Source organism: Crocodylus siamensis, chromosome 2 (genome assembly GCF_052110815.1).
Source record: "Crocodylus siamensis isolate JL-2025a chromosome 2, ASM5211081v1, whole genome shotgun sequence".
Lineage (NCBI taxonomy): Eukaryota > Metazoa > Chordata > Crocodylia > Crocodylidae > Crocodylus > Crocodylus siamensis.
The window spans coordinates 214,106,428-214,134,425 of NC_143396.1; the positions used below are offsets into that span (position 1 = coordinate 214,106,428).

A 27,998-nucleotide genomic window follows, 5' to 3' on the forward strand; every position below is an offset into this window, starting at 1 on the left:
TCAAGATTCTCTGTGTTGGCCAGTCAGTCTCTGCACCTGCAGTGAAATGTTCAGCTGTTTTGGTATTCATTCTGATTCCCTCCTGGTCATGATTGCTACATTTATATTCATGTAGCTGTTGGTGTTTCATTCAGTGGGTGAGTTGTACAGAAAATAATTTTCTATGATTTTAATCTACTGTGAGCAGCAGTGTGGCCATGTAGTGGGTGTGTCTTGTCTTTGATCTTTTAGGTGTATTCTATTTTATTTGTCACTGCTATTCTGATGTCTGGTGGGGCAATTCTGGCAACTAGGTGGAGTCTATTGACATTCATTGGCTTAAGGCACCCATGATACACCTACAAATTTTGTGGCACACATTGTTTAGCTTTTTTCCATGTGGCTTTTTCAAACTGGGCATGAGTATTAAACTGCCAAATAACAACGTTCAAGTGCAGTAGTTTGTAATGTTTTTGGATTGGCCCCTGTAACAGGGAGCTAGGGACTCCTGTTACTTTAAAAGAAGAAAAGCAGCAGGGTAAAACCTGCAATTTGACATAAGCAGCTGATCGAGGTCCAGCTGCCAAGTAAGTAGCTGAAAAAACATAAAGACAGAAGCCCCAAAATTATAACTGACTACTCAGGAGCAATCCGTTCTGCAATAAGCAGAGCCCATAGAAGTAGTCAAAAGGGAGCATACAGAGCTGCTAGGTAAGCAGCAGCAGGTAAGGGATGGCTGCCCATTAAGCCAGGGAGACCAACCTGAAACTGGTCGGGGGGCATCTGACTGGAAAGATGTATAAACACTGGTTCTGGTGTCAGAAAAAGCACTTTGGTCCAGAGCTCTGCAAAGGAAGGAGTTTCTGGAAACACAGGCTGCTGAAAGAGAGGCTGCAGACCCAAACAGGTGATCTGGAGGCTGGGGGAGAGGCAGCCAATAGGGAAAAGTTTTTCAGCAATACAAGCCCTGAAGCAGGGTCTGAGTTTTAGTTTGAAGCAGTTTATTTGTGTTAACATTTTGTTTTGACTACAGACTTGGCTTGTAGCTGATGGGGTGGTTTGCAGGCCACAGGTGCTGCCTGAGGGGCAGTCAATACCTTGAGATTTGCCAGCTGAGGGCACAGGGAGCTGTGTGGGTGGAAAACCATCAATTTAGAGGCAGCATATTTGCCAGAGTCAAGGCCCTGGGGAAGTGAAGGAAGGGTCAGAGGCCAATATAGGATAGAAGAAAGGCCAAGTATAGGAAACCTGAGAAGCATTGGTGTGGCTATGGGGAGAGCTGGAGGCCAGAGTTATAACTCCTGAGGCATAGTTAAGGCAAAAAGGTAATATTTAGTGTCTGTAGGACCACAATTGGTGTTGATAAGGTAGAGAAGTCCTGAAGTTTGTTTTAAAGGGGAAGCACACCGTGGAGAACCAGAAAGCCAGTGATAGGGAGAATTCTTGAGCCTGGTGTTTAGGGAAGAGAAGCCCTGAGGATGGGACCAAGGGGGAAGGTACCTAAGGAGGTACTCTGGCCCCTGGAGGGGGGGGCATGTCCAGGCCCCAGCAGGATGCTCTGATTAGGGAGGGGGTGTAAACTCCCACACTGCCTGCAGTCCCAGAATTTCCCCTGCTGGCTCAAGGGGTGGGAGTGTTGCGAAACCCCAGCCCTGGGCTAGCACTCTGAGACAAAAGATTGGGGGAAGGGTGCAGTACCTGTATCTGTTAATGATACTGAGCTTTTCAATCTCCCTCTCCCTGTTTCATAGGATCTGAAAACTCCCTGACAGCTGATGGAGTCAGCAGGGGGCTGATAATGTAGCATTTATTAGCCCATCAACAAAACAAAATCCTTTCATTAATTTAAGATCTTCTTAAACAGCTTTTTCCAAAGAAGGAACAGAGAGATATTACTAGCTGACCTGTTGATTAACTCCAAAAAGCCCTAAGCAGACACTGTTTTGTATGCCTGTCCCAGTTAAATTGGACACACACACACACACACACACACACACACACATGCACCCCCTCTCCCCCCCATCATTAGCTAACATACCATGTGCCTAGAGTCTATGGCGCTGGAGCCCATTCTGTGGGAGGTGGGAGGAAGGGAAGAGTCCCTGCTTCAGCAATAAGCAGTGGGGGGGCGGGCAGGGGGGTAGGAGGAAGCCAGGCAGACCCTGCTGTGCCTGCATTCTCCACTGGAGCTCCAGCTAGGGAGCACAGGGGTGGGACCAGCCCTGTTCTCTGGGGCAGACTGTACAGCCCAGCCCAGCCCAGCCCAGCCCAGCCCAGCCCAGTGCAACAAAGCATCTGGGTTGCTGAGGGACTACGGTTTAACTTAAACCAGGAAGGGATCTGGGACAAACATTGCTTAAACTGGTTGGACCCAAATCAGTTCAATCTGATGCTACATTCAACCAGGTTTATCTTAAACCATTGTCAGACATTTTGAAACTGGTTTATGTGCACTGAACATATGTTCTATTACAGTTTTAAACCAGTTTCTGATCCCTTAAATCAGTTAATGTGTAATGTCTGTCCCTAGCTATTAACATCAGGGTATGGTAAGTGAGAAACGGGAGGATATAGGACTGGAAAGCAGAGCAGGCAAGTCTGACCAGCAGGGGGCATCAGTTACTGTAGCTGGACCCACCCAAGCTGATCATGGTCCCCCATCAAGAGTTGATGAGCTTCTTTAATATTTTGTTCCAAAAACTAACTTTCTAGTTTGTTTTTTCTGTGTGAGCTTTATTGAATGCATGCAGTCTAGTGTTACTCCCAAGTAGATAGGATTCAAACAGTTGCAAGGGCTATTATATTCCAGGTTAGGTCAAGTCTCTTACTGATATCTAGGTTCTGATGGTGGAAGAGACTAATCTGTTGTATTTGGACTGCCACATAGCTGATTTTTAAAATATAATATTCTTACAAGTCAGCAGTGATGTCAGCATGGCCTTGACCTGGGTGAAGTTCTGATCTTGGTTGTTGGTACACAAATCATCTGCATAAATAAAACTTCTCACGCCTGGGTGAATTGGTTGATCATTTGTATAGATGGTTAAGTATTATCTTGAAGTAGGCCATTCCTTTGGTTTGCCATTGTCTCTGCTTCTTGCATAATTCAATGTAGGAGGGGGGAAATAAAGGCACTTTTTCATTAACCATAATATTGGAAACACATAGGTAATGTAAACTTGCACAGTCCACTTAGTGCAGGAATACAGCTATGAAGAAACAAAACCCGAACAATCAGCAGAATAGTTCAAAGAATATGGAATTATGTGCCCATAGCTACATATATCATAGTGGGGCAAGTGAAAAACTGCAGAAATATTGGACAACAGTGTGACCTTAAATCACTTGTTGCTTAGAATCTATATATGCCCTGTTGCAAAAACTGACAGAAGTGAAACTTCAGAATACCTTCTGAAATACTAGGATAATGGTCCTGGATTGCAAACGAAATTAGTTAAGGGTGTTTTCAATGTGATTGTTTGGAGCAGGGTGGCATAGCATAGTGATCCTTTCCATTTCTATGCAAGACAATAATAGAGCACCCTGACTCACATCTCTCCTAGAGAGTTTGAGTCATGTAATTAGTGTGGAAAGTGCTCAACTTTTCAATTCTCTTTTCACTTTACCACTTTTCTCTGCTGTCTGTCTATGTCTTTCTATCTGTAACCTGGTAACAATGTTGCATGTCTAAAACAGAAGTCCAGATGACAGGAACAAAACTGATTTCAAAAGGGGTTGGGAGGGAACCTGCTCCATGGGCTCTTTAAATCTTTCATAATTATCCAAAGACCCCATTCCCCACAATAACATCCGAAGGGGTGAAAAAAAATCAAATCAGGTTTTTGTTTTGTTTTGTTTTTGTTTTTTTACAGTGAGAGGTTATTGAGGTGGAAAAAGCTATTAGGACCTAAACAGGGATGTCTGAGGACTCCTACTTATTCAGTAGGGCCTTGACTGTATCTGATTCATATTCTAGTGGATTGGCCTTTTGTGCCCTGCTGAAAAGCCATAAAGGCAGTGACAGCAAGAATGACTGAATCACAAGTGCGCCCTTTTCTCATTTTCATCCTTGCTCTCCTCTGTGTCTGACTTTATTAGAAAGTCAAATGCAGTGGCTGCAGGTTTTTTTAAAGCCTTTCTTCTCTGTTTCATGCTGTACACCCTGCTCACTGGATTCCCACTGACAGTCTAACTGCTTCCTGATGGACCACATGGTTATCTGAATTTACTTTTCTCTCTCTGCTTTATACTGCTTTGCATATTATGCAGATTTTAAGCTCAGGATACAACTTTCTTTCCAATGTTTTCACTTGTAAGAGTCTAAATTAAATTCAAATATAGTATGGGAAATATATATATGATGGTTTCTGATACATATATTAGTGATGGTTTGTGGTAATATATTTTCCCATACCTTCATATACATATATATTTTTTATATATATATATATATATAGACTCTGTGTGTGTGTGTGTGTGTGTGTGTGTGTGTGTGTGTAACGTTTTGTGATGCAGTTATGCCAAGAGACTTTGTCAGGGTTGCCTACCCCTCCCTCCCAGACAAGGGAGGTCCATAAGGTAAGGGACAGTACTTAACTTTAAAAGCTTTACTAGACGATGCAGAATACAAAGAAGAATAGACAGAGTCAAATGCCCTTCCCTAACTTCCATGTAAATAAGCAGGAGATTTAAATCCACCTTTCTTGGCCCCTCAATTTTTTCTTTATAATAGTAACAGTGGTTAATGAGGAATTTGAAGGGGAATAGGTTGGGGGGGGGGTTCATATTGGTGTGGAGAGACGCTTATATGAATAATATATAATATAAGAAAGTATATAGGTATTATGGTAAAACAGAAAATAAATGCTGATAAATCTTTAAAATGCTTTCAATGTTCCATGCTGACAAAAAAAGGCCTGCCCATGCTGATCGTGAATATATTAGAACGGGTTTGTGTAATGGGAAATGTTTAAACAGTAGATAAAAAGCAGATAAACTGAATGCTATGATATTTACGATACAGTGGTCTTTCAGTGGTCTCGTCTGCTCTGCATGGACATTAAGGAGTGTATGGTGATTTTACTATCAGCTGGGTTTGTTCCTGTGTCCTTGACCAAAATTTGTCTTTCCTTCTCCTGTTGTGCAATGTGGTGTTTTTCATTGGTCTGCCTGTGTGCCAACCTCCACCCCCTGAAGGCATTTCAGTATGTGTATATAGCTGTGTGTATGTAGCTGTAAAATTTTTGGAGGCCTTTCAGAATGAAAAGTGATATAGAAATGACAAATGGAAAAATATCATAATTATAGATGGTCTCAAACAAAAAACTTGGACTGAGATTCCTAACTCCCACGACTAAGGCTGTTAAAATCCAGTGTTCAGGCTTAGCTTACTATAGAGAGAAGTCCTATCAATCATATTCATATGCAAATTAAAACTTTCCCAAATTTCAGAAATGCTTAGTATGCACCTATCACCACTACATAAAGTTCAGCTTTAACTCTTCTTTAAAATGAAGTAAACTACAGTAAAAGGACTGAAGACAATGAAACCCCACACAAGAATGCTGAATAATGAAATGAAGAGAAGCCCTGAACAAAGGCTGTATTTATCTCAACAAGAAATGAATACTGGACTGGGGGGAGCACACTTTGTGCTCTTTTAGTCCTTAAAAGAATATTCAAAAAATGAAGATTGATTGGTGGATTTCTGCCTCTATTGATACTACTTGGAGGACAGTCTAATAATAGGAGACCCTTCTACATCAGAAACTTCAGCAAAATGCTAAGCACAAATAGTGAAGTAAAGATGACCCTCAGAGCTTATTAAAACTAATAAATACTCAGGTTTCCCTGCACCTAGGATCAAGACCCAAGACAAATGGCCAGATATGGTCTTATTCTCTGTGATCCTTACACTGTTTTGTTGTGCAAAGGAGGATTTCAGGCCCTCTGGAAAAATCTCTTAGCATATAGTAACATGAGACCAAACTATGGAGTCAATGGGAACTAGCTGTAGCTAGTTGGATGGCAGAGTTTGGGTCCCGAATATATATGTGGCATGAAAATGAAGTCCTTTTGTGCTTTACAAGTTGTGCAACCTCAATGTAGTTAATGGATGAGCTGCAATGCCGTAGCAAAGGGGGGGGGGTGCCAGCGAGTGGGGTAACCACCCCAGGCACCAAAGTGAAAGGGAGCCAACAGGTGCTGCCCAGCTGGGGTGGGACAACGGATGGAGCTGTTTGGGGGGGCCACAGGGATGTGAGGCGGGCAGCTCCTGCCACTGCATGCACTCCTAGGCAAGCATGGGGTGGGGGAGCATGTGCCCCCAGATCTGTGTGGAGGGTGAGGGCGGGCTTCCGCTATGGTCTTTGGCCCAGGCGCCAAACTTTGTTGCTGTGGCACTGATGAGCTGTACCTCAGAACAATTGAAAATGAGCATGTTTGTTTGTTTGCTTGTGCATATATTTGCTGTGTTGGTAGCCCTGCGTCCAAAGAAATCTGTGGGTACATAATTTCAATTCCCTCTGTCGGAAACCATTTGCAATCAAAAGGAAACAGCAGATTATAAGGGGAGTTGCTCTTTGGCATGTGCATGCGTTTAGCTGAACAGTCTTTCAGTCACAATGAGATTCTCCAGATGATTTCTTCTACCATCAGAAGCAAGCTGGGTTTGACAGAGCCAGCAGAAGAGACACAATTGTCAAATGTTAAGTTCTCAGAGTAAAGGCAGCTTTCAAAACACACCGCAACAAAATCCCAGTGTTGCTGTTACTGTGGAGACAGCAAAAGCAAGAGTGGGGGGTGGATTAGGAAAGGAAGGTGGGAGAATTTGGAAAGAGGCACTTTTAAGGCCTATTTTTTTTCATACAGAATAGCAGCTTTGCTCTATTTTACCCTATATAACTACAATTTCTCTTCATCAAAATGGGAACCGGTAAAGGTTTAAACAATAGCTCTATACAAAAGGTCAGGCGTTTTGACTACGTTGTCTGTATTTTTCTCTTGATAGGATTCTGCGCGGGCTTTTCTGAGGATTTTCTTTCAGAAGCACCGGAAACAAAACCATGGTGAGTCAAAAAACATGTTGATTGGAATTTAATTAGATATTAGTATCTTCCAGAAGTGACCTCTCTGCCCTAGCACTATGTTTTGTAACAAAATATAATCACTTTTTTTAGCATTTGTAAACTCTCATAGAAATGACAGACCCTTCAAAAGTTGTTCAACTAAAAAAGGCAGCAAAGAGCTGCTTTATCTATAATATACTCACAAAGTTATCAACACATGAAAACAGGACTTGAACATCATCTATCGATGGCCCTTTCACAAAAAAACCCCAAATCCACTTTATTATTTTCAAATGTTGTCTTTGTTTTTAAGAGTGAGGGGGCTTTATCAATATTTGAATGCCTGGCTTAGCATCACTTTGTGAAAGGCATAAAGCTTGAGGGAGCAGAGCCCATATTTCTCTTCCCATGCAGCTTTCTTCATGTTCTGCAGATTAAAAGCTGAGGTTCCCACACCTCTGTCATCCCCCCTCAGTCCTGCAGCACTCTGTTCTGTCAGGCTTAGGCTCCATCACAAACATATGCCTTTGATAATGCATCCTATTCTTGTAACTCTTTCAGTTCTTGCAGTGACAGCCTCTTCTCCCCGTAATTGCACTGGTTCTCAGTCACGGCCCGCAGCAACTTCTATAGCTCTGGTGCTGATCTTCCTTCTTCATAAAAAATTGCAATCATGGTTTTAAACTTGTGAGTCAAGTCAGGATTAGCGTTCAAGCCTCCAAAAGAGAAACATGGTTCCTTTCTATTTTGTATCTTAATTTCCCTGTTTTCTTGTTGTTAATCAATTTACATCTATGTTAGGGAAATATATAGAGAGGATGTATATTTACTAATGTATTAATATTAATCTATTCAAAGCAGAGCTGGCAGCACTCTTTGTATTTAAGGTTTCCTGTTGCTTTCCATTATACGAGACCTGTTTTCATTTGTTAGTAACTTTGAGAGAATTTAAATATTTGGGCTGAAAATTTTCTTGCCAAGTGACTGCTTGAGGCTAAATTCTTTTGCAAGTTTCATCTTAAAGAGTTCATCTGCTTCTGAATGTGAAAATGAGAGAGAATAAGGGCTTTATTTCCCCCTTGTTAAAAAAAAGAAAAAGAAAAACCATAACACATTATTGAGACGTACTACTGTCTCCAAAGGAACTGAAATATAGGAAATACAAAAGAAAATAGTCTTTTACCAGCATGGACATTTTTACAAATTTGGTACACATGTAAGTAGTACTGGGGTAAATGCTTTTAGCAAAAAGTCAACTCACTAATAAACTGTGGTTTTATAGGGGTTACTTGTATTCATTTGTGAACAGAATAAGCTACAGAAATGAAGGGGAGGTGAAATTCAGAAAAGCAAAAACATCTCAATGCTTTCTAAGTGAAACATTTCAACATTATCTTCAAGAGGAGACTAGACAGTCACCTTGCTGGGGTCATGTAATCCCCAGTTATCTTTCCTGCTTGGTGCAGGGGCTGGACCCGATAATCTTCAAGGTCCCTTCTGGCTTTACACTCTATGAATCTATGAATATTTTGTTTCAAAATATGGTTCTTTTATAATCAACCTGTATGTGAAAAAGACAAAAAAATGGATGACTACTTCTAAAATGAAACAATAGGTTTTAGGGTGATCTAACATTAGACTCCCCCACACACTCGTTTTTTCAGTTTGGGCACCAGACAAAAAAACAAACATTACAGATCCAGTTGTAAGTTTCTAAAAAAAATTGCACATGCTCAGCAGTGAGTTGGTAGGGCTGGGTGTCCAAATTCTCTGAAGATTCCACCTATAGTAAGCAGTCTCATGTCTCCTTCCAGCTGTTTCTTAGCAACAAGACTGTTCCTATATTACCCTTCCTGTTCCAGGATAAGGTCATGGAGTCTAAACCTGAGGCAGGAGTTAAAACAGTAGGAGAGTTTGAAGAATGTTTGAAAAGTTAGAGGAGAACATGAGATGGCAGGAAGAAGTAGGATGACAAGGATAGAAGCAGGAATTAGAGTGTGGGTCAAAATAAAGGGCTATAAACTGTAAGAATTTATAACCAATAGCATATGGTCTCCTTAGGAATCAAAAATTGAAATGAAGGGTCAGATTCTACTCCTCCTGTTAGGTGCTTAAGTGTGTTTCTATTCTATCCTTCTTGAGTTCCTGAAAAATGATTAATTTAAAATGTGGGTGGGTCTCTGTCCTCCCTCCTTTTATTTATCTATTTATTTATTTATTTATTTGCAACTCAATCTTAAGAGTAAGGTGGAAATGTATTACAAAGTTGCCTGGACCTGGTGGAATAAAAATGCCCTTAGGTGCCTGTCTACTTAGATGTCTAATAGGTGGAATGGAATCTGGCTCAAAGAGTGTTATGCCAGTTGCTCAGATCATGAGCAAGACCTTATGAGGGAGGATAAAGCAAGATGCTGCATTTATTGATTAAGCGCTTAATACACACACACACGCATACACACACACATTCATACCCCAATTTCTGTTCTGCCCTGGTACACATTACCAGTCTTATCAGTTCTTGGATCAACCTAGTGGGCAGCCAAGTTGATCATGAGTAGGGAGCCAGGCTCCTGCCAGTCCATCTTCTCAGAGGAACCGATGCTCCAGGATGACATGCAGAACAAGACCCAAAATCAATATGTCTCGCCCCATCTTTTATAGCTTTGTCAATTTGCCCAGCCCTCTGGGGTTTTGCTACGTTATCACTGTGTTCTTCCTTGAAGGGTGATTGCCGCTGTTCTCTCACTGTTCTGGGTGGATTCTTCTTGATTTGGTCTTTTATCTGTCTGCATTCTTCAGCATAATAAGGTCAAACGCTTATGTCAAGCTACAGAAAAATACAAAATGGAGTTTAAGGCAATGTAAAACTCAAGAAAATACATAAAATTAAAAGCAACAAGCAAGAAGTCTATGTGTATAAGCAGAGTCCTGACCACCTGCATTCCTCTGCTGTCAGTAAATAGATATGGACCCTCCTCCCATACACCACTTCTAGTGTTTGGTGCAATTTATTGCTGTCAGTTGTTGTATAGCTCAAGTGGTAGATGGCCATGCTGAGGATCTACAGGTCTGAAATCTGGTAATGATCTAAGTCAGTGCTTCTCCAAGTGGTGGTCTGGGGCTGGTCTGCGAGCCACTGGTCGCCGGTCTGCAGCGAGTTGCCAGGAAAGAAAGAAATATATTTTCAGAAGCATAACATTGATATGTCATAGCACCACAGTTCATAAATCCCAACACTCCAGGTGACATCACGTCGTGCGAGGTGAGGAAAGAGAAAGAAACAGCGGGTTGCGCATTTGTGTAGCAGTGTTGTATGCAGTTGCTGCCGTCAGCTGAACCGGGCACCAGTCCCTGGCCCACTGGAAAAAAAAATTGCCCGTCTGCCACATCAGATAGTTTGAGAAACACTGATCTAAGTCATTCCATGTGACAAATTTTACTTTTCCAGTTTCTTTAAATTAGGATATTTAACTAAAAACATGTTAAATGCTTTCAAAATTAAGAGATGTTAGAATTAAATTTTTGGTGCAATTTTTAATTCATCCTTGTGTTCATTTATGTTGTATCTAAGTTATTACATTATCATAAACAACTTTTTTTCCCCTTAATTCAATAAAACCTTACTTCTGGCTTTTCCTGACTTTGGAACTTAGACATTCATAGTTTCTTGGATGTGTATAACTATGTGTTAACTAGTTAGATGAATGATAGTATATATCTTTGTAGGGGAGTGAATCTTTAGCCGCAGTATATACCGCCTCCCCATCTTAGGACCGCCCACTGGAGGCAGAAGGAGTGACTCACTGCTGGGTGGGTGTTCATACGTGCCTGTCTCGCCTGCCATGACTTTGATGATGACTCTGATAGGTTCAGTTGGTCCAGCGCGTACAGTCCAGAAATGAGACTCCTTCACTCCAGGGTCCCAGGTTGATGAGGGCTCCTCCACCCCTACACCCTCGCCCGATACACTGGGAGCGACCATCCAACTGGATCGGTCATTAGTTTGTGATGTTCCAAAAAGGAAAACAAGGTGCAGCCAATGAAAAAAACCCATGGCTGAGGGCACCTGGGGTGTGCCGCCAGCTTCGATTCTCAACAGCTGACCCCGGTGCTCCCCCGTCTGCCGAAGGGTGGGAGAGTCCCCCTTTTGACTCCAGGATGAGCTGCTCCGCCCGTATCACCTGAAGGGAAAAGAAGAAAAAAAACCAAACACAGATACCGGCGACTCCTGCGTCCCAGCATCCGCTCCATTGCTGTCCCCTACGTCTCCGGCCCGTACAGGGTCCTGGCCGCTCCCCGCAGCCTTTAGCCTTCTTCGTCCTTGTTGGGCCTGATGCCCTGGGTCTCAAGCCCTGCTGTGGTGCTCCGCTTACCCCAAAAGGTTCGGCCGCACCTTCAAGCAGCTCGGATCCGCCGGAGAGCACTCCCGCCAGCGCCAACTCCTCTGCCTGATCCTTCCGGATCCGCCGCCTCCTGGGCCGGTTCCGGTGCCCCTTTTATCCTGCTCCTGCTCCCTCCTGCTGTGTCCCTGCAAAGGGTAGGTTCCCACCGTGCTTTTTGAGCCCAGGCACATGGGGGATTCTCGGGGGTATCTAGGTGGGGTTGCTCAAGGCCCACCGCCTTCTCTTCTCCCTTACAATCATAAATGCTGGGTTTTCATTATTTTAATTATTTAACTGAGCCTATTTTCCTTTATTTAGAAAACTGACTGTTTAACCTGACTTCTATGGGCAGACATAACCTTGAATTATTTAAAAAGGGGAAAGGGGTCCGCCACTTTGTTTGTCTTTCTGATTTAAGTGTTATATGTGTCCACTCCCATTCTGGTATAAAGGTACATACAAGCAATTCCATTGGTTCATAGCACTTTAACTGTTGAAAAAATGGTCGATACAGTGGAAATCTCCACCACGTTGGACAAAGCTGATCATCTCATTTCAATCTGGGATAAGAGAGGCAGAAGATATGATAACAAGCATTATGGTCAGCCTTCTTTGATGTAAAAAAGGCATTCATAAACATCAAACCAAAGTAATATAACAGGAGTAATATAGTCATAGAAGTTAAAACTACTTAGTAAATGACAAAGATGGCAGTTCCATTATGCTGGTATCAGTTGACAAGTTCTTTGTTGTGCTCGCAAATCAGAGAGACTGTTATAGTGGGATGCCAAATGTGCCATTTGGCTGTGTACCATGTTAAAAACCCTTTGAAATAAGTATATTTTCAAATAAATATATTTTTATCTATTTTATCATTTACCTAATGTTATCAAATACGTTGGTGGCACAAACAGGAATACATTTCAGGCATCAAGACTGTAGATCTCTTCATTTTAGTAGACAAAGATCTTTCTAACAGCTGTTTTTGGGTCTTTACTCTCCCAGTACTTTGGTTATTTAATAGCTCACATCAGGCTTAGATTTGAAAGAAATGAAGAAGAAAACCATGGAAACTGGATCAAATGAGTGGCACAAGCTTATGCAGTATATACAAAGTGAAGATGATAGTTGCTTCACTTAGCAACTGCTTAATATATGTGTAACAGGGAAGTAGAGAATGCAGCAGGCCAAGCTGGCTGTGTGGAGCTGCAGCAGCAGGAGCTCAGGCTAGCTCCTAATTAAAAGTGGAAGCTTCTCAGTGTGGCTGACAGGAGGAGGGACAGAGCTTCAAGGCATATAAATCAAGGCCCTTAGTCAGAGAAAGCAGTCTTATCCTACAGGCAGCAGGGAAAGAAGCTCCTGAGAAAGATGGCTGCAGCAAAGGACTGACCATCACCCAGGCTGTCCCTGAGAGATTCAGGTATACAGCCAAGGGGAACTTACAGGACAGGAGACCACACATGGGTGCCTTAGAGATGCTTCAGATTTTCAGCCATATCAGGGGCAAGCTCCAGCTGTGAAAACCAGGGCCTGATCCCTAACAGGGAGATAGGGGAATGCTCCAGCTGACAGGGCCAGGATCTGAGCCTCAGCAGAGTGAGATGGGCCAAGGGCCCAAGCTGAGTGACACAGGCCAAAGCAGAGTTAGATGGGCCAAGGGTCAGACAAGGCTGAGGCTCAGAAGCTGGACTACAGGAAATAGGCCTAGGCTGGCAGAGTAACCAGCAAACTAAAGCCAAGTGGGTTGAATCCCATACAAACTGGTACATTTATCTAGAATAAAATCTGTGAGCCATAGGTGGCTGTAGGAGCTCGATCCTACTACAATATAGTATGAAAATCAGTTTAATAACATTTTAAAATTCTAGAACAGACAAAAATGACATAAAAAACCATGAAAGCCCAATACAGTGGCAGTAAACAGCAGTACACTGATAAAAATCTGTGCTGCTGACAGAGCTGGGTTGATGTCGTTTATTGGATTCTGAAGTGGCTCTAAAGGTCATGGAAGCCTGTTTATACAGTATATTACATTATTATAGACTAATAGAAAAAGGTAACTCACTCAGTCCCCCGGTTACTGCTTGGTTTCATTGAATTTCGTACTCATTTCTAGCTAATTAGAAATAAAATTAAATTTCTGTCAATGGCAGGTGGTGGTTGTATTTTTTTAACCACATAAGAACTGGTCTAAATATTACTCCCACATTTGCAAGAAAATGGAAGATTTAATGGACTGGGAATTTTGTGAACATGTGTGTACTACATTATTAACCATTATGAACAAGATCCTCAATGATGAAACCAGTCACTCCTTTTGTGAAAAAGGAGTTGCATTTAAATCCAATGAGGCTCTAGACCATTGTTATTAGGGGAAAAGCCTGATTTTAAATGTCTTTACATTTTCTTTTTTATATATTCTGCATTTATTCAGAAAGCAGCAACTGAGGGGCAGAATCTGATTACTGCATAGTTATAAGCTTTCCTATTTCTTTCTGGGCTTTGGATTGAATCCAGTGTTAATAAAAACATGGGAGTTTGGGTGCTTGATTTGAGTTGTACAGTAAACTAAGTATTTGTTAAAATGTTGAAAAGTTGTAGGGTGTTGTGTCTAGATATGCTTAGTAAAGTTGGTCAGACATTCTTCCACTGGACCATTTTCTGCTTGAGAATGCACGTGCTCATCTAAATCAAAACTCTTTGTGAAGACTATTCCAGCTCAAAGTTCCCATGAAAACTGGACAGAGCTTCAGTGGAGACAAATTTTAAAACCTGCCTGCCAGGCAAATTTCCTTTGGAAACCTGCTTGATTTTCTTCCAACTCACCCACCCAGCTGTTTGGATTTCTTGTTTACCTTGCTAAAAAAGAGATTTGGGAGCCTAGAAGTATCAGCTGAATCAGGGGTCTTGGACCGAGGCAACATTTTCTTCAAAGGCTTCCAAATTCCTGAATCAACTTCAGTCTATTTCATGCACTGATGAGAATTCAGGAACCTGGCCTAGGGACATTCAAAAAGCCAGCGCCTCAATTGATTTAATCTTGGCAGGTTAGTTTAACCTGCCAAGATGAACTAATTTGCAAGTGCACAGACATTACCTCTGGACTGAGAAAATGTAGGCACATCCCTGCAGTTGCTCAGGCCAGGAGCTGGCAAAGTGGGGGGGTGTTAAACACTGCTTCACCTGCTGGGAAGCTGTGCTGAGGGGGTGGTCAGTACCAGTAGTAGCCTGGGCTGAATTGACCAGGGAGGGAGTTTAATTCCCCCTTCCTTGTCCTGCCTGTATGGACCTCAGCTGGGGTCCAGTGGGCACTCCCCCCTCACTGTTCCAGTGGCAAAGCCGGGTGTAGACAAACATCAGCGGGCATGGCCCTGTGAGGCAGAGGGCCAGAGATGGAGGTTATTCCCCTCTCTACCCCCAGGCCACTGCAGTGGCATCTGTCTGTCCCAACCACCATTGTTGCTGCCCTCTCCCTGTTTGGGGCAAGTGGCAGAATAAGCCCCATCCTAGCTCCATCACTAGATGCCAGAAGGATGGGGGAAATCCCCATCCCTGCCCCCCTGCCTAAGTGGCCCTGTCATCTGGGCTCTGTCCGTGCCCCCAACGCTGCCACTACAGTGGCAAGGGGGAAGGGCTCTTGATGTCTTTAAGAGGAGGTTAGATGAACACCTTGCTGGGGTCGTTTGACCCCAGTAATCTTTCCTGCCATGGCAGGGGGTCGGACTAGATGATCTACTCAGGTCCCTTCTGACCCTAGAAACTATGAAACTATGATGGAGACAGCAGCCTCTGTCATGGTGTTTGGGGAGTGTGATCCTCTTCCCAATGGGAAGCCATGTTGCAGGGCAGGCATTCCCCCATCAGGAAGGGGCTTGCACTCCAGGAAACAATGACAGGGACTACTGCCCCTGTCATGGTTAGTCCCTCCTCACCATTACAGTGGCCGGGTGGGGGTGGGGCCTGATGCAGGCCTGCAGGGCCCCTTAACTGAAGGGTAGGGAGTGGGATTATTCCCCTCTCTGCCCCTGGGGCACTGTAGTGGGATCTATCTACCCTGATCACTGCCACTGCTGCTCACTCTGTGCTTGGGGCAAGCAGCAGAATAAACCCCCTCCTGCCCCGCTCCCTCTGGCGTGCCTTCCTGCCCCCTTATTTTGCCACTTGCCCCAAGCACAGAGTTGGCACCTGCAGCACCAGTTGGAGTGGGCAGACTCCACTGAGGTGTCCCGAGGGCAGAGAAGAGAATAACCCCTTTCCCTTCCTGCACCTAAAAGGCCCTGCTGGCCAGCATCTGGCCCTGCCCCCACCCGGCCTCTGGAGTGGCAAGGGATGAGCGAATATGATCAGGGAAGCAGTTCCTGTCATGGTTTCTCAGAACACAAGCCCTTTACTGGTGGGGAACTGCCTACCCCACAGCATGGCCCCCTGCTGGGAAGAAGCTTGCACTACCCTGGGCACTGTGACTGGAGCTGCTGCTGCCATCAGGATCCCTACCCCCTTGCTCCTGCAAGAGACCAACCAGCACAGTCCCTTTTGGGGGGCAACAGGGAGCAGGATTTTTCCCCCTTTCCTCCAGCATCTGGTGGAGGGGGCAGAATGGGGTTATTCCACTGCTTGCCCAAGCAGGGAGTGAGTAGTGATGGTAGTGGCAGTCAGGGCAGGAAGACCTAGCTGCAGTCCCTCAGGAGTAGTGGAGGTATAGGAGGGAATAACCCCCTTCCCTGCCCCCTCTCTCTTAGATGCCATAATGGCCAGCATCTAGCTGCCCCTGGCACCGCTGCTGAAGCAGCAAAGAGGTAGCACCTGGCAGACTCCAGCTTGCATCCCTGTTGGTAGGACAGGGAGGAGAGAATTAAACCCCTCCCTGCCCAGTGCAGTCCAGGTTATGGTCCATGCCCCTGCCCCTGGAGCAGCTAGCAAAGAAATGCAGTTTAGCATTGGTGGGATAGGGGAGGGAGGCAGGGATAGCCCTGGAGTCTCTGGCTGCATTGGTAGCCTCATGGTTTAGGGACAAGTGCTTCCAGTATTTTGAGGCCCCCTACTCCTGTTCATTCAGTTCTGGTAGTAAATGAGATACTATGTGGATGAGAGCCATAAAAGTAGACCCAAAAAATGCTGGTCTAAGTTTCCACAGAAAGCACCACAATGCATAAGAAATATGAAATGCAAAAGCCCTCATATTCTAGGCTGTTCTCTCTTACAATTCTGGTAATGCTTTTGCACATGTCCAAACAAATTCTTCTAAAAACCACATCTACGATTTATTGTGTGTTTTTTATCTTGATGGTGCTTCTTTAAATATGACTGATTTAGCAGATTTGTAAAGAGGAGTGCTATAGTTTATCGTGGACATAGATAATTTGAAGTCCGCTGTATATGTTCTCCCAAACAAAGTTCAAATATAGTCACAGAAATCAAATGGTACTGAAAACATAATGTTTTTAGTAGGGTTTATAACATCTCAACATTTATCATTTCATTTATCTGCAGTAACCACCAGCACTCATTCTTAGATTTAGAATAAGTGCTTCATGCATTACTTCAAAATAACCCCTCTTTGCATTTGTTATTCTACCACTTTACAAATTCTACCTATGATGTCATCTCCTCCAACTGTTGTACTACTATATCTTAAATGTCCAATGACTATGAGTGCAGTAGACCCTTAATGTCTTTCCCACAGTTAATCTCCCTACAGAAGTATTTCTCTGGACTACAAGGTATTTGGGACAAGGATTGTTCTGTAAGGGTGCATCCAGATAAGCATGCACATGCCTGTTGCCCTACCTCAGACTCCTTTGAGGTGGGGCAACAGGCACATGTGGAAACAAAAAAATGTTCCCTGTGTTGCATATTTGTAGTGCAGAGAGAAAATTAGACCCCTGGATATCCTAGGGTCTAAAAAACTGCTCTGCAATGGAGCAGAGCAAGGCACGGTTCAAGACGGTGCCTGGAACCAGTCCTCCAAAAGATCAAAACCAGAGCATCATTTTTGTGTTCCTTCTGTCTCCTGAGTGTCGCGGGGGGGGGTGAGGGGTGGAAGTGGGGATGTGGGGGGTTGGAGAGTGGTGCTGGGGTGATGTTCCTGGGGCTGTGGGGGGTGGGGTGAGGACCTGGCCCAGATCCCTGAGGCTCAGTAGTCTGGCTTTGCACTGGAGTGGGTCAAATGGCTCTGGGAGGTGCTCACAGGAGCTGTGCCTCCTGGAGCCCTGTGACCCGCTCTGGTAGAAGGATGGACTAGCAAGTCACATGGGGCTGGGCCTGGTCTTCACCCCCCTGCAGGCACAGGGGCCAGAGGCAGGAGCTGCCCTGGGCTCAGCCCATGCTGAAAGGAGCTGGTGCAGCGTGCAGTTCCCACATAGCCGTGCAGTTCCCATGTGCACTGGGCAAGGCTGGGGAACACAAGCCACCTGGAGCCGCCAGGATGCAGCTCAGCTCCACACAATCCCTGCGCGCTGGGCTGGGCTGGGGAGCATGAGCTGCCTGGGCACCATGCAGCTCATGCTTCCTGGTCCAGCCTGGTGCGCGGGAACCATGCAGAGCCAAGTTGTGTCCTGTTGGCCCCAGGCAGCTTGTGTTCCCAGGCCCGGCCCAGAACACCGAGAATGCATGGAGCCAAGCTGGGTCCTGCCAGCCTTGGGGCTGCTAATGCTGCCCGGCTGCCAGTTGGCACAAGCAGCCCCAGGGCCAGAAGGAACCAGCTCAGCTCCACGTGGTCACCGCATGCCAGGTCAGGTCTTGCAGCTATAGGAAGGGTTTGGCTGTGACAGGACCCAGCGCAGCACACAGGAACTGCATGCCATGCTGGCTCCTGTCAACATGGGCCAGGCCCCAGGGCCATCTCCCACCTCTGCCCCCTGTGTCCGCAGTGGGGTGAGGACCTGGCCCAGCCCCATGTGGCTCGCTAGTCCGGCCTTACAATGGAGTGGGTCACAGGGCTCTGGGAGGTGCGGCTTCATGTGCGCATGTCCCGGAGCCATGGAATCCACTCCAATGCAAAGCCAGACTAGCAAGCCTCAGGGATCTGGGTCCAGCCCAGCTGGGCTGCAGAGGAGCCCCAGGACCTGGCTTGGCCTTGCACATGGTCCTCACATGCTGCACTAGGTCTTTTCACCATGGGCCCTGCCCAGTTGAGCTTTACAGGGGGCCCAGAACCCAGCTGGGCCTAGCATGCAGTCCACATGTGCTGCACCGGGTCCTGCTGCCACAAAACCAGCCTGGCTGGGTGGCAAGAGCAGCACCAGGGCCAGCAGAACCAGGCTGGGCTCAGCGCATGGCTCCCCGCTGCTGCTGTTAAAGATTAGTTATGGACCCTGGGCAGGGCGACTGGGGCCCTGTGGAGGATAGGGGCTGTGGCCCTCGAGGGGGGATCTGGAACCCTGGGCAGGGGGGCAATCCATGTGCTGTGTGGGGGGAGCTGCACCCTGTGGGGGCTAGGGGGCCCACCCCTCCTGAGCAGCCATCACACAAGGTCCCCCACACCTAAAGTGCCCCACTCCTACCCACAGACCAACCCACATCCCTCCACATCCACCCATCCACCTTCCTTCACACCCCTTATTGCCCCCTTTCTACAAACACAACAACCCCCCATCACACACCCATCATTGATTTCATAGATTTCATAGGCATTATGGATGGAAGGGACCTCGGGAGATCATCAAGTCCAGCCCCCTGCCCAAAGGGCAGGAAGTCAGCTGGGGTCATAGGATCCCAGCAAGATAAGCATCCAATTTACTCTTGAAGGTGTTCAATGTAGGTGCTTGAACCACCTCCGCTGGCAGACTGTTCCAGACCTTGGGGACTCGGACAGTAAAGAAATTCTTCCTTATGTCCAGCCTGAAACGGTCTTGCAGTAGTTATAACCATTCAACCTCATCTTCCCTTGGGGTGCTCTGGTGAACAAACGATCCCCCAGGTACTGGTGGTCACCCCTGATAAATTTATAGGTGGCCATCAGATCACACCTAAGCCTATGCTTTTCCAGGCTAAAGAGCCCCATAGCTCTTAGCCTGTTGTCGTAAGGTCTGTTTTCCTGACCTCTGATCATGCACATGGCTCTTCTCTGGACTCTCTCAAGCTTCTCCACATCCTTTTTGAATTGTGGAGCCCAAAACTGGATGCAGTACTTGAGCTGCGGCCTCACCAAAGCCAAGTACAAGGGGAGAATGACATCCCAGGATTTGCTTGAGAAGCATCTATCAATGCAAGCCAGCATTTTGGTTGATTTAGTAGCTGCAGCATTACATTGCAGGCTCATGTTCATCATGTGATCAATGATGACCCCCAAGTCTCTTTCTTCCATAGTGCTAGCCAGCGTAGCACTGCCGAGCCTATAAGCATGCTGCAGGTTTTTCCTCCCAAGGTGGAGAACCTTGCATTTTTCGGTGTTAAACACCATCAGGTTCTCATCTGCCCATTTGCAGAGCCTAGCCAGGTCAGCCTGGATCACCCTCCAGTCCTCAGGTGTGGATGCTTTGCCCCAAAGTTTGGTGTCATGGGCGAACTTGGCCAGTCCACTCCTGACTCCAATGTCCACATCATTAATGAAGATGTTGAACAGTATGGGTCCCAGGACAGAGCCTTGAGGTATCCCACTGGTCACAGGGCACCACAATGATTGTCTTCTGTCAATTACCACCATCTAGGTCCGACCACACAGCCAATTCCTCAGTCAGAGGATTGTGGTGGACCCAAGGCTACAATTGGCCAGTTTTTCCAAGAGATGTTCATGAGATACCAGATGGAAGGCTTTTTTGAAGTCAAGATATATGACATCAATCTCTTCTCCCTTGTCCAGGTGATAGCTCACCTGGTTGTAGAAGGTAATGAGATTGGTCAAGCGAGACCTACTTGCAACAAACCCGTGCTGGCTATCCCTCAGCATGTTGGCATTGGCCAGTCCATTAAGGATGTCCTCCTTAATAAAATTTCTAGGATTTCCGGGACAGAAGTCAGGCTGATGTTACCCGGATCTACTTTCCTCCCTTTCTTGAAGATAGGCACCGCATTGGCCTTCCTCTAGTCTTTGGGTACTACATTAGAGCACCAGAAATTTTCAATGTTCTGTGCCAGAGGCTGGGTATGATGCTCACCAGCTCCTTGAGTACCCTGGGGTGTAGATTGTCAGGGCCAGCTGACTTAAAGGTACCCAGCCTCTCAAGGTGTTCCTTCACAAGATCAGCATTAATTGAGGGTAGGGGATCTCCCTCACCCAGACCTCCCTGTCCCGTGGTAGGCATGGGACTGATGAAAGACCAATGCAAAATACCCATGTACTAGGTTGTGTGGATGCAACCATGTAATAGGTTGGCTTTTTCCTAGGTGTCAACTGTGACTTGCCCCATCTGGTTCAGCAGGAGTCCAATGTTGTCCTTGCTTTTCCTCCAGCTCCCCACATATCTGAAAAAGGACTTTTTATTGTCCTTGATGCTCAAAGGTATTTGGAGTTCAGTTGCAGCCTTGGCTTTCCTGGTTTGCTCCCTGCAGGACCAGACAAGTGCAGAATAATAGTCCTTGGAGTTGAATCCCATCCTCTATCCATTGTAGGCCTTTCTTTTTAGCCTCAGGAGGTCTGCTAGATCCCTGGAGAGCCTGCACTTTTCTATCATGTATGAAGAAAACTAAAAGCACAGATCAACAGATATAGGTATTTAGAATTTATTTTTGCGTGATGATAGAGACACTGGTAGGCTCCCAAATTGCTTTAACATTGTAAATATGCCAATAAAGCATTATCCAACTTATTACTCTCTCTCTCTCTGTCTAGATATGTGTGTGTGAGTGTGTGCGTGCACGTGTTTAAAGTGTTTTTTTTGTTTTAAATGTGGAAGAACATGGATTTGGGGGTATTTTAAAAAATGGATTTGGGATGCTGCTGCAGCAGTCCAGCTGACACAAGGGGTAGTGTACTCGGGTATCAATTGGATGGGCCCCAAAAGCTCCAGAGAATGAGTAGCCCCGACCTGCTTGCCAGAGCAGTTTTTTTATGGATGGGGCCAGGACAGGGGAGCTTTTTATACTGCTGGGGACAGCACAGGTGCTGGCCCCAGGCTCTAGCTCCCCCCTGGCTGAAGATCCAGGAGGAGCCAGGCAGGGTTATTTTGGCCTAGGTTGCACAGTTTGCTCCACAGCAAAGTGCATGCCCCAGCATGTGCACTAAGGCAAAAAGCCCAGGCTTAAATATGTACCGCTTCTTTATGAGCTGCTGCAAGCCCACATGCTTGCATGTGTGGACGTGCCCTAAAATGCTATCCAAAGTTATAGTATTATAAAGCTAACAGGAAAAATGAGATAATAGAGGAGTCCTACAATCTAGATCAGTGACAAATGTATTCTATGAATTTAGGAGACATTGTTTTAATGGTATTTTTTGCAATAAATTAAAAATAGAATCTCCTTGGACAAAATATTCAGCTGATGTAAATGAATGAAGCTTGCCAAAGTGTCTTCAATAGGCAATGGTAAATAAGGGCTAGTATCCTAGGATCTCTAGTATAATTGCTGTGAAAGTTACAATTATTACTGATTAAAATGTTAAAGTTGTCAGAATCCAAAAAGTAAATATATGTTAAATGTTGACTTTTATATTCAGTAAATATCACTGAAATAATTAGGTTAATTCCATTCATCAACGACAGAAATATTGGACCTAATTTATTATTGTTAGAGGTGTTTGTTTTTTTAATTGTTTTCAGTTATTAAACATCTTGTGATCTTAAGTGATAATCTAAAAATATCCTAGCCCAGTGAGACTTTTGTCTTAGAAGTATTTTGCTAAGCTTGGAAAGTGGATACATCTAAAATGGCCACATTTCTTACCATTCATGTTAAGCATGGGGAGTGGGGGAGGAAGCAAACCTTACTTTTTAGTTTTACATTACAATATTTTATCCATCATTTTACATGTCAAATGTTAATAGTTGGTTAGAAAATGCTACATATCATTTAAATTTTTAACTTATCTAAATTTTTTTGTGACAATTATACATCTAGCCTATTTCATTATTCTTCTAAACTCCTCTGCAGACTAGGTCCACTAAATGTTATTAGGAATTTCTAAAATAGACTAAATGAACTTGAGCTTGTAAGTTTAAGGGATAGGCTATTCTAGTACTATCTGGGATCCTACCCAGCAGGTTCCAAAGAGACTTGGGTCCAGATAATGCCTTCATTATAGTTTAAACAGCAACATCTTAGCTAAGCATAGATAATTCAACAGTAGCTTCTGAACTGGGATAAAAAAGTAATATTAATGCATTTTTAGAAGAGGCAAAAAGCCAGTGAGGGTGTTGTCACATTTCAAAATTACGAATGGATTACGTAATTACTTGTCTTAGAAATCATGAAATAATGGGCTTACTTATTTAACTATGCACTAGGCAATTCAAGGAACAATCCTGACACTTTCTTGCTTCCTAGCATTCTGGGATTGTGGTTTTTTTCCCTTTTTCTTTCTAAATTCCTCCCTTGAAGGGATTGACATTTTTAAACTATTTTACTAAAGACCTAAAGTCTGGAGGAAAAAAAAAATCCCACAATAAACACTTCTATCTATTCAAAAAGTAACAGAAAACAGTCTGCAAAGGACTAGGAGAGCTGGAATCAAAGTTATCCTGATCTTAAAGATGTTAGGAAGGCTTTTTTTTAAGAATGATATGAAGGCATCTGGCCTTTGAAATCTTGAAAACCTCTACTTAAAAATTTACAGTTCTATAAAATATAGCTAGGCATTAACCTAATTTTTCAGATCTTATTCCCTCTTTTCTTTACATTCAGCTCACACACGGTAAGTCACCTCTGATCTGAATGCTTCACAACCTGACTGCTCTATCTGCCCCAATATCTTAAGGTAATGATTAACCTACATGCTCTCCAGAATGCAACAGAATTCACAAGCGTCCCTCTCCTGCTGAGCCTGCCTCTGTCTCTCTCTTTCTAGTAGGAACAGCCAGAGGAAACACTTTCCAAATGGAATGAACATGCTGCAGTCAGTTTGAACTCTTCTTACCCTCAGGTAAGAAACACCTTAAGTGAAAAGAAGGGGCTAGACAATAAACTGAAGTAAATCAAGGTAGCTCCTTCAATTAACACTATTTGTACCCACTGACAATTAAAATAAAATGGGAGGTTTTCTCAATGACAGAGATGGCATAAGGAAGATAAAAAATTGAGCTTTTCTATTTCTTTGAAAGGTGACAAAAAACATTGCTCTGTAGTACTGCCTAAATGTCCATGCAGATGCACCTGCTTGTCTTCATGCTAAGATGCAACAGGTAAATTATGTGGCTAAGAATTGCACCCCCACCCTGCCTTCCTGTATGTCCCTGAAAGGCAAAGGCTGAACACTGCCTTCTCTCTGTGACTTTTCCTCACAGCTTTTTATCTGAGATTAGTCTCTGTGCTTGAGTAGCCCCCCTTGGCACTGTTGCAAGCAAAGCACTACTGCCTGCCAAGCTGCTGAATTAATCATTGGTGAGTGTAGTACCCCATCACTGAGGGCCTAGAGGCTCAAAATTAACATGAATACATTTTTATTTTGTGTGGTCCTGGCACTGAACAAAATTGATGGTGTATGATTCTCTGCATCATTTTTTTTTAAATAACCTCACCATCCTACAATGGATAAATTTGTTATTGCTTTTTGGTTTGTACCAGTTGTTACTTTGCACCATTAGCCAAGAACCATGCCCCTAATTGGTCCCTCTTCCTTACTGAACAGACCATGGAGACAGAATGACTCTCCCACCCTTATGTCCACAGAACGGAAAAATAAAAATAAAGCATGATATGAAAATTTGCAGGACTACATACTGTGCCATGTCTGCTTCTGGGGAAAAGGAAAAGGGAGCTCAATTACCTTAGAAGAAAGGTCCCTCTTAGCAGTTCTGGTGCTTGTTTAGCACTAAGGCACTTTGGCTAATGGAAAATAAATAGATTTTTAAATGTGGCTTTGTTTTGCACCAAAACACAAAATGTGCTGTGTTTTTATAATGAAGTAATTAGAGAGTCACCTCATATAGTCAATAACCAGTGGTCATAGCACTCACATAGAATATGGGAGACCCATACTTAAGTGTCTGCTCTACTTGATTTTATAGCAGAAATATATTCATTATTCATTGGCCCCTAAAGAGACTTTAGTAGAGAAGAGACTAGAATGTGGGTCTTCTATAAATCAGAGTATTCTGACTTGAGGGGTGGGTCTCTCTTGCTCTGGGTTTGACCAAAAAATCCATCTTGAACTTGTAGAAATTTTCCTAATGAAGTTCTATGAAAATAACTTCCTAACACATATGGAGCATCATATGTCACCCTGTCACTGCATCCAATGAAGAATGTGATATTGCCTTCCAAGGAGCTCTAATGAACATTATATGAGTAAGCCATTAAAAAAAGAAATCTACCTTAGTGTTTAGCTTAGAAAATACATGCAGTTGGTATTTGCATGTCAGCTTTCTGATACTTAAACCAGATTCTATTCCACATATTAGCCTGTAAGTGGATTGAAGAACCCAATGTGTTTCTATTTCACCTTGCTCAAGTCCCTGAAAAACAGATGATGGCAAACGTCGGTGGGAGTCCTTCAACTTCTCACTTCATTTTTGTGACTCAATCTTAAGGAAAGGTAATTGTGTGTTAGAAAATAAATGCACTAATGGATTTTTGGCAACATGAAAGGGAAGAGTAGGACAGCACTCAGGTGCCTAAGCCCACTTACATACCTAAAAATAGAATTTGGATCTTAATATCTACATTTACATTTTTACTTTAGGATTTCTTTCTCCTACAATGTCAGTAATGTGGAACTATTTGCAATTACTTTGTTATCTGTCTTCACCTGCCATGAGATCCAGAATATATGGAGTATATTCCCTGAGGCCCCAAGTCAACTCAGTTCTCATTCACTGTATTATGCTCAGTGGGCATGTTTATATGTGCTTTAGTACTTTATTTATTTAGTACTGTAATTTAATACATTAGGAAGTACTAAATGATGGTGGTCAGTGGTGTGGTTATTTTTGGCTACTACATCATTGTAGTGATGCACTATAGCAAGGGAGTGCATTGCTACAGTGACATAGCTGCAGTGTTACCGTTTTTGCATGCGAATGCTACATCGCTATACCACATAGCTACAGCAATGTAGCATCTCCTGTAGACACGTCCCCTATTTCTTAAGAATAGCTCAACAACTTGAAACTTAGTGCCCATTCTCCTTTTCTTTTAAGACACTCTGTATTAAACTCCCTGTGGCTCTTTCTCCACACGCTGTGCTATCTACCACTTGTCTGTTTTCCAGTTGGCCTTATTTGAATGTCCTTGAATTGTCCACTGACACTTATGTAATATAGGGACCATTATTTGCATGAGGATTACAATCATTTGGTTTATTAAAAGCTTATTCACTTACTTCTATTCCATTTCCCATAGGTTTCCATATAGTTATTAGCCATCCCAATCCTTCCTGCTGAAAACACTATGTGTGAAAAATGCACCAAATTTCCCTCTCTGTGTATTCCCATTTGTTCCTCTTATTCTCTGTAATGGGTTTCTTTAACAATTCTAGAGAACATTAGTGGCACTTTTGAAAATATTTTATATGCAACTATTAATTCTTGTAAACCCTTTCCATTACAAATGGGAAATGATGATGTTTATGTACTTTCTATTTATTTCCACAGATTAAATTCCTCTTCAATAAGCTACCTTTATAAATTCACACTTCCCAATACATAGGAAACATCATATGTCACACTGTCACTGCATGCAATGAACAATAGTGATACTGCCTTCGAAGAAGCAATAATGAACATTATATCAGTAAGCAATTAAAAAAAGAAATCTACATTAGCCTTGCATTTTATTTTTCAATAAGCCTGCTGTAGTTATTGTTATGTGAAAAATATTGACTACTAAACATACTCTTAATTTTTGGAGTACTTCCTATTTCTGAAGAAAATTGATTCCAATTCTTCTAGACCAATCAGAAATATATTTACATATATTTAAACACAGGGTAAGATATTTGTTATCCTGATGATATGGTAAATTACTTTAATATTAGATTTTATTGTAATTTGAAATAGTCCTTTATCAAAAAGTCTTTGTCTCAAAGTGTTTACAATATAACTAGAAAAAGACTCATCAGAAAGACTGTTACCTTCTGTTCTACAAAGACAAAGAAGACAAAGATCTCATAACTTTCGTCACACTTTGTAGCACATATACAATTCAACATGAACAAAGACATAAGAATGCAGCTAAAAGAAATATGACTTGACCAAAATGATGCATGGAAGCTAGACAGGTTAATATTTGAAAATGAGGAGCACCTTCACCTTCAACAGACTGCAGTTGGATATACCGATGCTGAGAAAATGAGACCAAGTAATGCAGCAGACGTCATACAAGAAGTCTCTGGCAAAGGCAGAAATCTAATCCAAATCTCATGAGTTCCATTCTTCCAAACAGAGAACCTTTTAATAACAACAGCAACAACTATAATTATAATAACAGAACAATAATAATGATAATAGTTGTTGTTGTTATTACTCATGCCCTCGTGGGTCTGGGACAGACATTACAAAAACTTGCTTGACCCAAATCCATTAAGTCTGGTACTACATTCAGCCAGGTTTATCTCAAAGTGGTTTCAGCCATTTTCAAACTGGTTTATGTGCACTGAACATCTGTTCTGTTATAGTTTTGAACCAGTTTCTGATCACTTAAACCAGTTTATGTGTAACGTCTGTCCCTAGCCCTGATATTCTAGTCATGTGTAACTGTCAAACTGTGACAGTACTCATTCAACACATCTACTGTTGTATCAAATCCACTTCCTGCTATTCTCCTCCTACCAACCATGAATAGACACATCCTCAGTTCTTTTCCTGCTGCCATTTTTGCTCATACTTAGCCATGAATTATAGAATCACTTATTCCTCTATCGTTATTCCCCTTTGATTCCTTCTCCTACTCCCATGTTTATACCTGCCTTCCATACCCAGACTCATGGGAACTGACTGATCTTTATAGCTCAAGATAAACAATTGCATTTTGCAAGGGCAGATATGAAATGGTTTGTGCAAAATCACATGATGTGTCAGCAGCAGAACAGAATCCTTGGGTCAGAGTTGCACAAATTCCCTGTTTTTACCATTAGATAGCTCCTTCATTTGCGCTTTTTGCCAATTTAGTTTGTATTCTAAATAAAAAAATTCAATTACCACCTTGTTCTTTAATTTAACTTAGTGCCCCTGGATTTTCCTTAGTATTTAGAAGTTAGTATCTGAAAGAACAGCATTTCACCTCTGGGTCAGTGGTTCAATTCCAGCTTCGTCTGGTAATGTTTGTAAAGCACTTAGAAGATGAAGACTGCTAAATATAGCTGGTAAGTATTATAATTATTATTAGACAAAATTTGTTATAATCTAATAGCATTTTAGTTGCTTATACAAATTGATGGCTTCATTCCAGTACCTTGTAGATAGGTGGCATCATATAATAAAACCCATCATTGTAATTGGTATTCTTGCTGACATTCAAAACACCGGGGTCAGTGTCTGAA

The 27,998-nt window shown here is 43.3% G+C and overlaps 1 long non-coding RNA gene across 2 annotated transcripts; it reads left to right on the forward strand.

Annotated features, from left to right (window-relative positions):
- Positions 1 to 27,652, forward strand: LOC149871685 (uncharacterized). 2 transcript variants are annotated; one of them, XR_016440553.1, is made up of 6 exons: positions 1 to 137; positions 6,989 to 7,046; positions 23,370 to 23,444; positions 23,623 to 23,703; positions 24,922 to 25,055; positions 26,113 to 27,652. It is a non-coding gene; the product is annotated as an uncharacterized LOC149871685 (long non-coding RNA). The 2 variants fall into 2 exon arrangements; XR_016440554.1 differs by lacking the exon at positions 23,623 to 23,703.
- Positions 27,653 to 27,998: the final 346 nt, after the last annotated feature.